This window comes from Canis lupus, chromosome 17 (assembly GCF_011100685.1).
Source record: "Canis lupus familiaris isolate Mischka breed German Shepherd chromosome 17, alternate assembly UU_Cfam_GSD_1.0, whole genome shotgun sequence".
Classification (NCBI taxonomy): domain Eukaryota; kingdom Metazoa; phylum Chordata; class Mammalia; order Carnivora; family Canidae; genus Canis; species Canis lupus.
Window position 1 is genome coordinate 58,297,595 of NC_049238.1, and position 10,001 is coordinate 58,307,595.

At 37.7% G+C, this 10,001-nt stretch overlaps 1 long non-coding RNA gene across 1 annotated transcript; it reads left to right on the forward strand.

Annotated features, from left to right (window-relative positions):
• The first annotated feature begins 23 nt into the window (after positions 1 to 23).
• LOC102155935 lies at positions 24 to 7,574 on the forward strand. Its single transcript, XR_005372700.1, has 3 exons — positions 24 to 179; positions 589 to 823; positions 7,297 to 7,574. It is a non-coding gene; the product is annotated as an uncharacterized LOC102155935 (long non-coding RNA).
• The last annotated feature ends 2,427 nt before the right edge of the window (positions 7,575 to 10,001 follow it).

Here is a 10,001-nt window from a genome sequence, read left to right on the forward strand (position 1 = left end):
CCCAGAAACCCTGGCGCGGTCAGCCGCGGGCCGGCCTTCCGGAGCAGACGGGCTCCAGGGACCGCAGGGCCGCCTCCCGGCCTCAGGCGCTCCGTACCCGGAGAAGCGGCGCTGCCTCCTTGCCGCCCGCCTCACCGGGCTTCAGGTTAAACAGAACGTTCTCTGGGCAACCCGGACAGGTGGGTTCCTCCAGGGATTTAGAAACAGAATTTCCTCCTGGAATCAGAAGGAAGTAGTGGCGACTGCTTGAGGTACCTTCCAGCTGGCTGCGGTGGGGAGCAGCCTCGACTGGGGCCCCAGTGAGGAAGGAGTAATTAGGCGAGAAACCTTGACAGATGCGTGAAACTGGTCTGAAGAGGAGGAGAAAGCTATTCTGAGCTAAGAAACCGCGAATGCAACGAGCAACCCCAAAAGAAATGCCATTTGAGGAAGACCAACAAGAAGAGAAGGAACAGTGAGAGCAGAAAAGGACAGAGATTGTCCTCGGGTTGGAACGGATCTAGGTTTTTGCTGATGATTAATGGAACGTGTATGGTATTTACTAATTCATTCTTTGTGTTATAATTATGTGCTTTTCCGATTCCCTAGCGGAAACCGTTATCACTCAATGTGTGTGACACAGACCAGCAGCTTTGCCATCACCTGGGAGCTGGCTAGAAGTGTAGAATCTGAGGCTCTATCCTACAGGATCAGAATCTGCATTTTAACAAGATCCTCAGGGGAATGTGTATACATATTAAAGTGTCAAGCACTGCTTTGAAGGCTGGCAGAGAGCAAGTCTAGTTTTGATTCCTCTTCCTGTTCTGCATGCATCTTGTCCGGAGTAAGCTTTTAATAAATATTTGCACAGTGAAGGGTATAATACCGTTTACTACATTTCTAACAAGATAATACCACTTAAACAAACAGCGATGGGGGAATGCCACGTCGTACAAGGCCACCCTTTTTGAATGAACAGCTTTATTTTGTTGAAAAGCTTATTTTTCATAAAAAAAAAAAACCATACACTTAGGTTTGACAAATTCGCTTCTCTGCCTTTTGTCTTTCCTCTGCCCTAGTAAACTCAGAGATTCTCTGGTTCTTTTTTTTTTTTTTTTAAGATTTTTATTTATTTATTCATAGAGACACAGAGAGAGAGAGGCAGAGACACAGGCAGAGGGAGAAGCAGGCTCCATGCACCGGGAGCCCGACGTGGGATTCGATCCCGGGTCTCCAGGATCGCGCCCTGGGCCAAAGACAGGCACGAAACCACTGTGCCACCCAGGGATCCCAGATTCTCTGGTTCTTAACCAAAGACAGTTTGCAGAAAAAAGAATGTTGCGGATAACATTTTTACTGTGACCTTTTGCTCCTCCCTCCAAAATCTCCACTGCCTGGTTACCTCCTTTTTGGTCCCTACTGTTCCCCTCTCTACCACTTCCGTTCATTCTTTCCACTGCACTCTGCAGCAAGGCCTCTGAAGGGAGTAATACATTGAATCTTGTGTATTATTCAGGTTTCTAACCACAGGGTAGCTTCTCTATGCCAAATAATAAATAGGTCCTTACAGTAGTCAAATCAGCATAGCAGAAGCAAACCAGATATTATATTGGCGAGTGGAAAACTTATTAAGAAAAGAAACTTCTTGTCTAAATAGAAATGACTTTTGGGTCATCTCCTTTGGGGGATTACCCATGACATTGTTTTGCTCTAGTAGCATTTATGAGTCAGTCAGTAGTTAATATTATATTGCATATATGGATAGGCATTATGCAACTATGTATAATATGCATAATTATATGCATATTGCACATTCAGGCAGTAATTAACACTGTTATCCTACAGTAATTAACATCCTACAGTAATTAACACTGTAGGATGGATTAATTGCTTCTCTCCAGTCCCAAGTTTTGTTTGTTTGCTGTCACTCCAGTATTTTCTCTTTCCTTTAAGAGGGAAGGAAAAGGAGGTAACAAAGTAACCTGTGGGGGTTCTCTTGATGTTACTGTGTCTCATGCCACTCATTCTCAGATCAGCCCTTCTGCCTGATAAACAGAGGAATAACAGAGAGCGTGGGAAGCATCATAGCACAGTAAGCTTTTACGTACACTGCTAAAGGTGTCCTTCTGAGAGTTAAAGATGTGGAAATGGGAGAAGAGTATACTGATTTTACAGAACTTGATGACAGGGTTAGATTAGGCATCTGGAGGTTTACATTCCCATTTCCCCTCCCATTTGTGGTCAGGGATGAGTAGGATATCTCATCTTGGTGATTTACATTTCAAAAGGCAACCTGATATTTTTTTATAAAGTCAAACGTTCACTTAACATGTAGTTTAGTAATCCCACTCTAAGGTACTTATCCAGGGGCAGCCTGGGTGGCTCAGCGGTTTAGCGCTGCCTTTAGCCCAGGGTGTGATGGAGTCCCACATTGGGCTCCCTGCATGGAGCCTGCTTCTCCCTCCACCTGTGTCTCTCATGGATAAATAAATAAAATCTTAAAAAAAAAATAAGGTATTTATCCAGGTGAAATAAAGATGGATTCACACAAAAACCTGCACACAAAACTTAATTTGTATAAAACATATGTGGATTCACACAAAAACCTGCACACAAAACTTAATTTGTATAAAACATATGTGGCTTTATTCATATTTATTCCCAAATGGAAACAACACAAATGTGCTTCACCTGGTGAATCGATGAACAAAATGTGGCATAGTTGTAAATGGAAAACTACTCAGTAATAAAAAGGATTAAACTCTCCATACACACATGGATGAATTACAGATGTATATGGGGAGTGAAAGAAGCCAGATTCTATTTACATGACTTTCTGTAGAAAGCAGAGGATCAGAAACAGAACCATGCCTTTCAGAAGTTGAGGATGGGAGCGCAGGGGTTGACTACAAAGAGCAGGAGGGAATTTGGGTGGGCGGGGAACGACAGAACTGTGTCTGCCAAAATTTACAGAACTGTACAATTAAAAGGGTGAGTTTTATTGTAAAAAAAAATTATACCAGAGGGGTGCCTGGGGGGCTCAGTCGGTTAAGCATTTGCCTTCAGCTCAGATCATGATCCCAGGACCTCTAGTTGGGCTTCCTGCCCGGTGGGGAACCTGTTTCTCCCTCTCCTGATCCCTCTCCCTGCCTGTGCTTTCTTTCTCTGTCAAGTAAATAAAATCTTTTAAAAAATTATACCTCAATAAGAAATGAAAATTTAATACTATTTTTTTCTTCTTCTTCTTCTTTTTTTTTTTAGCATTCAGCACTTTATTAGTTGTGTTTAACACCCAGTGCTCATCACATCACATGCCTTCCTTAATGCCCATCACCCAGTTACCCCATGCCCTGCCCCCCACTGCCCCTTCAGCAACTGTCAGTTTGTTTCCTATAGTTAAGAGTCTCTCATGGTGTTTCTCCCTCTCTAATTTCTTCCCATTCAGTTTTCCTTCCCTATGATACTCTGTGCTGTTTCCTATATTGTACATATGAGTGAAGCCATATGATAATTGTCTTTCTCTGACTGACTTATTTTGCTCAGCATGATACCCTCCAGTTACATTGATAATGGTAATTGGTGCAAATGGTAAGTATTCATCCCTTCTGATGACTGAGTAATATTCCATTACGTATATATATATATAGATATATATATATATATCTATATATATATGTAATATTCCATTACGTATATATATATAATCCATATATATATATCTATATCTATATATATATATATTCCATTGTATACATAGACCACATCTTCTTTATCCATTCATCTTTCGATGGACACCGAGGCTCCTTCCACAGTTTGGCTATTGTGGACATTGCTGCTATAAACATCAGGGTGCAGGTGTCCCGGTGTTTCATTGCATCTGTATCTTTGGGGTAAGTCCCCAGCAGTGCAATTGCTGGGTCGTAGGGCAGATCTATTTCGAAGTGACTTTTAGAAGGAGGGACCAACTTGGGTAGTTTAGAGGGCTGGAAATTTCAGTCCCACCCCACTGACCTTCAGGAGTAGAGAGGGTCTGGAGGTTGAATCAATTGCCAATGGCCAATGATTTAATCAATCATGCCTATGTAATAAAGCCTTCATAAAAACTAGACAGGATTTGAAGACTTTCCAGGTTGAACATGTGGAGATTCAAGGGAAAGTGGTGAGCTAGGAAAGGGCATGGAAGCTTCACGCCCTTTCCCCATACCTGCCCTGTGCATCTCTTTATTGTTCCTGAGTTATATCTTTTTATAGTAAATCAGGAATCTAGTGAATAAATGGGTTTCCTGAGTTCAGTGAACCACTCTAGCAAATTAATGGAACCTAAAGAGGAGGTCTAGGAACTTCCAATCTATAACCTGTTGGTCAGAAACCCAGGTGACAACTTGGACTTGAGATTGGTGTCTGGAATGTGTGCATATGGGGGTTGGGGACACTTCTGTAGGAAAGAGCCCTTAAGCTGTGGGATCAGACACCATGTCCAGATATATGTCAGAATTGAGTTGAATTGTGAGACATACAACTAGCATCCTAAAAATTGCTTGTTGGTACGGGGAATTATTCCAACTCTGACGTTGGAATTCATGACCAGAATGCTTAAGGACCTTTGCATATTTTCTATTTGAATTATTTGTTTTCTTGCTATTGAATTGTTTGATTCCTTATTTTGGATATTAGTCCCTTGTGAGATATATCAGATATATGGTTATATATCAGATAAATGTTTTCTCCCATTCAATAGGTCACTTTTTCATATTGTTGATTGCTGTGCAGAAGCTTTTAGTTTGATGTAGTTCCACTTGCTCATTTTAGCTCATTGCCTTTGCTTTTGGTATCTAATCCAAATCATTACCAACACCAATGCCAAGGAGTCTGCCCTTTATGTTTTTTTTTTTTGAGAAGTTTTATAGTTTCAGGTGTTAAATCTTTAATCTATTTTGAGTTAGTTTTTGTGAGTGATAAGGTAAGGGTTTAGTTTCATTTTTGTATGTGGATAGTCAGTTTCCCCAGCACTACTTATTAAAGAGATTTTCCCAGAATTTTGTGGTTTTGGTGCCCTTGTCAAAGATTAGGTGACTATATATAGGTGGGTTTATTCCTGGGCTCTCTACTCTTCCTTTGGTCTGTGTCTACGTTTTTATGTAGGTACTTACTGTTTTGATTACAGTAGTTTGAAATCAAGAAATGTAATACCTCCAGTTCTGTTCATCTTTCTCAAGATTCTTTTGGCTTTTTGGAGTCTTTTGTGGTTGCTTTATTTTATATTAAAATAATCTTATTCTGGCCTAGAAGCAGTAGTAAGTTCTTATATTCTGTCTACCCAAAGGAAGAGGAACCAAATTAAAGGGTCCAGAATTTTCCTCACATATTATCATAATTAGGATTTGCACGTGAATTTTATCTTGTAATCTCAAAATTGCCCTGTGAGAGTAGACAGGACAGATAATTATATCTCATTTTATAAATAAGGCTCTGGTTAAATATATAGCCAGCATTTCCTTAAATGATATTTATACTTCATTCATTTCTTGAAAACTTGATGAGGGCCTAGTACCTGCTGGGCTATGTTAGGCAGCCCCTGCTCTGGAATTGCTCACAATCTTGAAATCTCCAAGTGAAGAATGACTATGACTCCAAGTAGGTGTCTAAACCTGACATTTATGGACACATAAATGTTTATAGTGACACTTATGGCTAAACATTCACTGAAAATTTCCTTTTCCGAAAGTGTAAACTTAAATTATTTGAAGAATTAGTATCTCAATTAACATCATAGTTAGCAGGCATTGATTGAGCACTTAATACATATATCACCACATGGGTATTGATTTGGTACAAAGAGACTGTTAATTATAAATTGTTTGACTTAGGGCAAGTACCCTTATCTTTCTAATTGTAAATTTTGTCATATGTAAAATAGAGGATTATGCATGTCATCACTAAATCCTGAGTTATAGTTAGTTGATGACATTATTCCAAGCTCTGTCCTCTGAAGGGCCTAGAGAAAAAATGACACCCAGTAGCTACGAGCACACCTAGCACCTAGTTTTTGGCTTCTCATACCATTCTTTAATAAAAGGAACCAGGACTCTTGGAAGAAGTGGCTGCTTTTAGGACTGGGACACTGAATGTACAAGATAAGTTTGGGGCATCTGGTAGTGCCAGAAAGTGAAGAAGTGCTTAAACCAACCAACCAACCAAACAAATGCCACACAAAAAAACAGTTGGGGATATGTCACAGGGACAGAGGAGCCAATGCAATAGCTCCTAATGGCTAAAGATGGAATAATATGAGCAATGAAATAAATATTACAGTATTGGATTATAACCCAAGTTATAATATAAATATCTGTGAGTCTATGCTGATATGAAGAAATAATTAAATCAGCAAGTAGAAGGGGAAGAATTCTTCCCATACAGAAGAATTCTAAGACATTTATATAGATACCCTTCCCTCAAAGAGATGAAACATAACTGTCAACTGTTTAAGTGTAGGCTGAGTATAGTAATTCCTTCTAAGGAGTACAGTATATTGGGAGGGGGGAGAATAACTTAACATTAGAGAAACATGACAAACACAACTTCAGCCAGTTGATCAAGATTAACATCATCAGTGACAAGTCAGTAGCATGTACCCTTGATATAATGTGATGAGAATAACACTTTACCTCTGTGATCTTTTTCCTGAAAAACTGTACACCCTCATCATGAGAAAAAATATCAGACACTCACCAGTAAAGGATATTCTACAAAATGCTTAACCAGTAGTATTCTTCAAAACTGTAAAGATCATCAAAAACAAGGAAAGTCTGAGAAACTATCAAACATTATATGGTCTCATTCATTTGGGGAATATAAAAATTAGTGAAAGGGAATAAAGGGGAAAGGAGAGAAAATGAGTGAAAATATCAGTGAGGATGACAAAACATGAGAGACATCTAACTCTGGGAAATGAACAAGGGGTAGTGGAAGGGGAGGTGGGTGGGGGGTTGGGGTGACTGGGTGATGGGCACTGAGGGGGGCACTTGGCGGGATGAGCACTGGGTCTTATGCTATATGTTGGCAAATTGAACTCCAATAAAATTTTTTTAAATTAAAAATAAATAAAATTAATAAAGTTTAAAGGAGCCTAATGATGAGGGGTAATTATTTTGAGTGGGATCCTGTGACAGAAGAAAAATCATTATTAAATAAATTTTAAAATTATGGAACTTAGTTCTTTTTAAAGTGTCAAGATCAGTAGACTTAATGATGTACTATAAGCTGGCTAATTGAGTTTATTTTTTATTTTTTGGCTAATTGAATTTAAATTTAAAAAAGAAGAAGAAAGTGTCAAGATCCTGAAAGAACAAAAGACTGAAGAACTGACAAAGATTGGGGGAGAGTAAGGCTACGTAACTAAATACAATATGGGATCCTGGGTTTGAAAAAGGGAATTAGTTTGAAAACTGTTGAAATTTGAATAAGGTCTGTGGTTTAGTTAATAGAATTGTATCAATGTTAATTTCCTTGGTAGTTATTGTAATGTTATATGAAATCTTATAATTAGGGAACCTGGGTAAAGGGTATATGAGAATTCTCCGTACTATTTTTTTTTATTGAAGTATAATTGACTTACAATATCCCAGTAGTTTCAGGTGAACATCAAAGTGATTTGATATTTTTATACTTTATGAAATGATCCCCCTGATAAGTCTACTTACCACCTTTCACCATGCAAAATTATTACAATATTATTGACTGTATTCCCTATGCTGCATATTACAGCTGCATCACTTATTTATTTTATGACTGGAAGTTTATACCTCTTAATTCCCTTCACCTTTTTTGCCCCTCCCAACCCTTCCTCACTCTTGTAACCGATAGTTGTTTTCTGTATCTCTGAGTCTTCTGTTTTGTTTTGTTTGTTGATTTGTTTTGTTTTTTTTTTAGATTCCACATATAAGTGAAATCATACAGTATGTCTTTCTCTGCCTGGTTTATTTCACTTAGTATAATATCCTCTAGGTCCATCAATTCTGTCACAAATGGCAAGATTTCATCCTTTTTTATGCCTGATTAATATTTCTTTGAATATATGTACTACATCTTCTTTATCCATTCATCTATCCATGGACACATAGTTAGCTTTCAAGTCTTGGCTATCGTATATAATGCTACAATGAACATAGGGATGCATTTATCTCTTCAAATAGATGTTTTCATTTTCTTGGATAAATACTCAAAAGTGGAATTGCTGAATCATAGGGTAGTTCTATTTTTAATTTTTTAAAAAGATTGTATTTATTTATTCACGAGAGACAGAGAGAGAGAGAGAGGCAGACACATAGGCAGAGGGAGAAGCAGGCTCCATGCAGGGAGCCCAATGCAAGACTTGATCCCGGGACTCTGGGATCACGCCCTGAGCTGAAGGCAGATGCTCAACTGGTGAGCCACCCAGGCATCCCTGTTTTTAATTTTTGTGAGAAATCTCCATACTGTTTGCCATAGTGCTGCACCAATTTACATTCCCACCAATAGTGGGTGAAGATTCCCTTTTCTCCACATCTTCACCAACACTTGTTATTTTTTATCTTTTTGATAATAACCAATCTGGTGTAAGCCAATCTGATGAATGAATATCAGTTGTGAAGTGATATCTTGATTTTGATTTGCATTTTCTTGATGGTAAATGATATTGAGCATCTTTTCTTGTGCCTGTTGATCACCTATATGTCTTCTTTGAAAATATGTCTATTCAAGTTCTCTGCTCATTTTTCAATCAGGTTGTTTGTTTTTTAGATATTGTGTAAGTTCCTTATTTGGATATTAATCCCTTAGCAGATGTATGATTTGCAAATATTTGCTCACATTCAGTAGGTTGCCTTTGTTTATGGTTTCCTTCATTGTACCAAAGCTTTTTGGTTTGATGTAATCTCATTTGTTTATTTTAGTTTTTGTTGTCCTTACCTGAGGAAGCTGGTCCAAAAAGATATTGTTAAAGTTGACCTAAGAGCTTTCTGCCAATGTTTTCTTTTATTTCTTTGGTTTTAGGTCTTACATGTAAGTCTTTAATCCATTTTGAATTTATTTTTGTACATGGTGTAAGAAAGTGGTCCAGTTACATTCTTTTGCATGTAGCTGTGCAGTTTTCCCAACACCATTTGTTGAAAAGACTATCTTTTCCCCACTGTATTCTTTTCTCTTGTCATAGATTAATTTACCATATATGTATGGGTTTATTTCTGGGCTCTCTCTTCTATTCTGTTGATCTATGTCTGTTTTCATGCAAGTACCATATCATTTTGATTACTATAGCCTTGTGGTATAGCTTGAAATCAAGGAGCATGAGACCTCCAGCTTTGTTCTTCTTTCTCAAGATTACTTTGGCTATTCAAGAGTCTTTTTTGATTCTGTACAAATTTTAGGATTGTTTTTCTATTTCTGTAAAAATTGCCATTGGAATTTTCATAGAAATTGAATTAAATCTGTTTATTGCTTTGGGTAGTATGCATATTTTAACAATATTAATTCTTTTACTTCATGAGCACAGATATCTTTCCATTCATTTGTGTCATTTTTAGTTTCCTTAATCACTGTATTATAGCTTTCAGTCTACAGGTCTTTCACCTCCTTGGTTAAATCTATTCCTAGGTATTTTATTCTTTTTGATGCAATTGTAAACGAGATTGTTCTCTTAACTTCTCTTCTTTGTTATTAGTGTATAGAAATGCAACTGATTTCTTCAGTGTGCAGAAGTCTGTTGCACTTCTATACATCAGTAATGAAGCAGCAGAAAAAGAAATCAAGGTATCAATCCTTTGCAATTGCACCAAAAATAGAAATACCTAGGAATAAACCTAACTAAAGAGGTAAAAGATCTGTACTCTAAAAAGTATACAACACTTATGAAAGAAATTGAAGAGGACACAAAGAAATAGAAAAACATTCCATGATTAGAAGAACAAATATTGTTAAAATGTCTATACTACTCTAAACAATCTACATGTTTAATACAATCTCTGTCAAAATACCAACAGCATTTT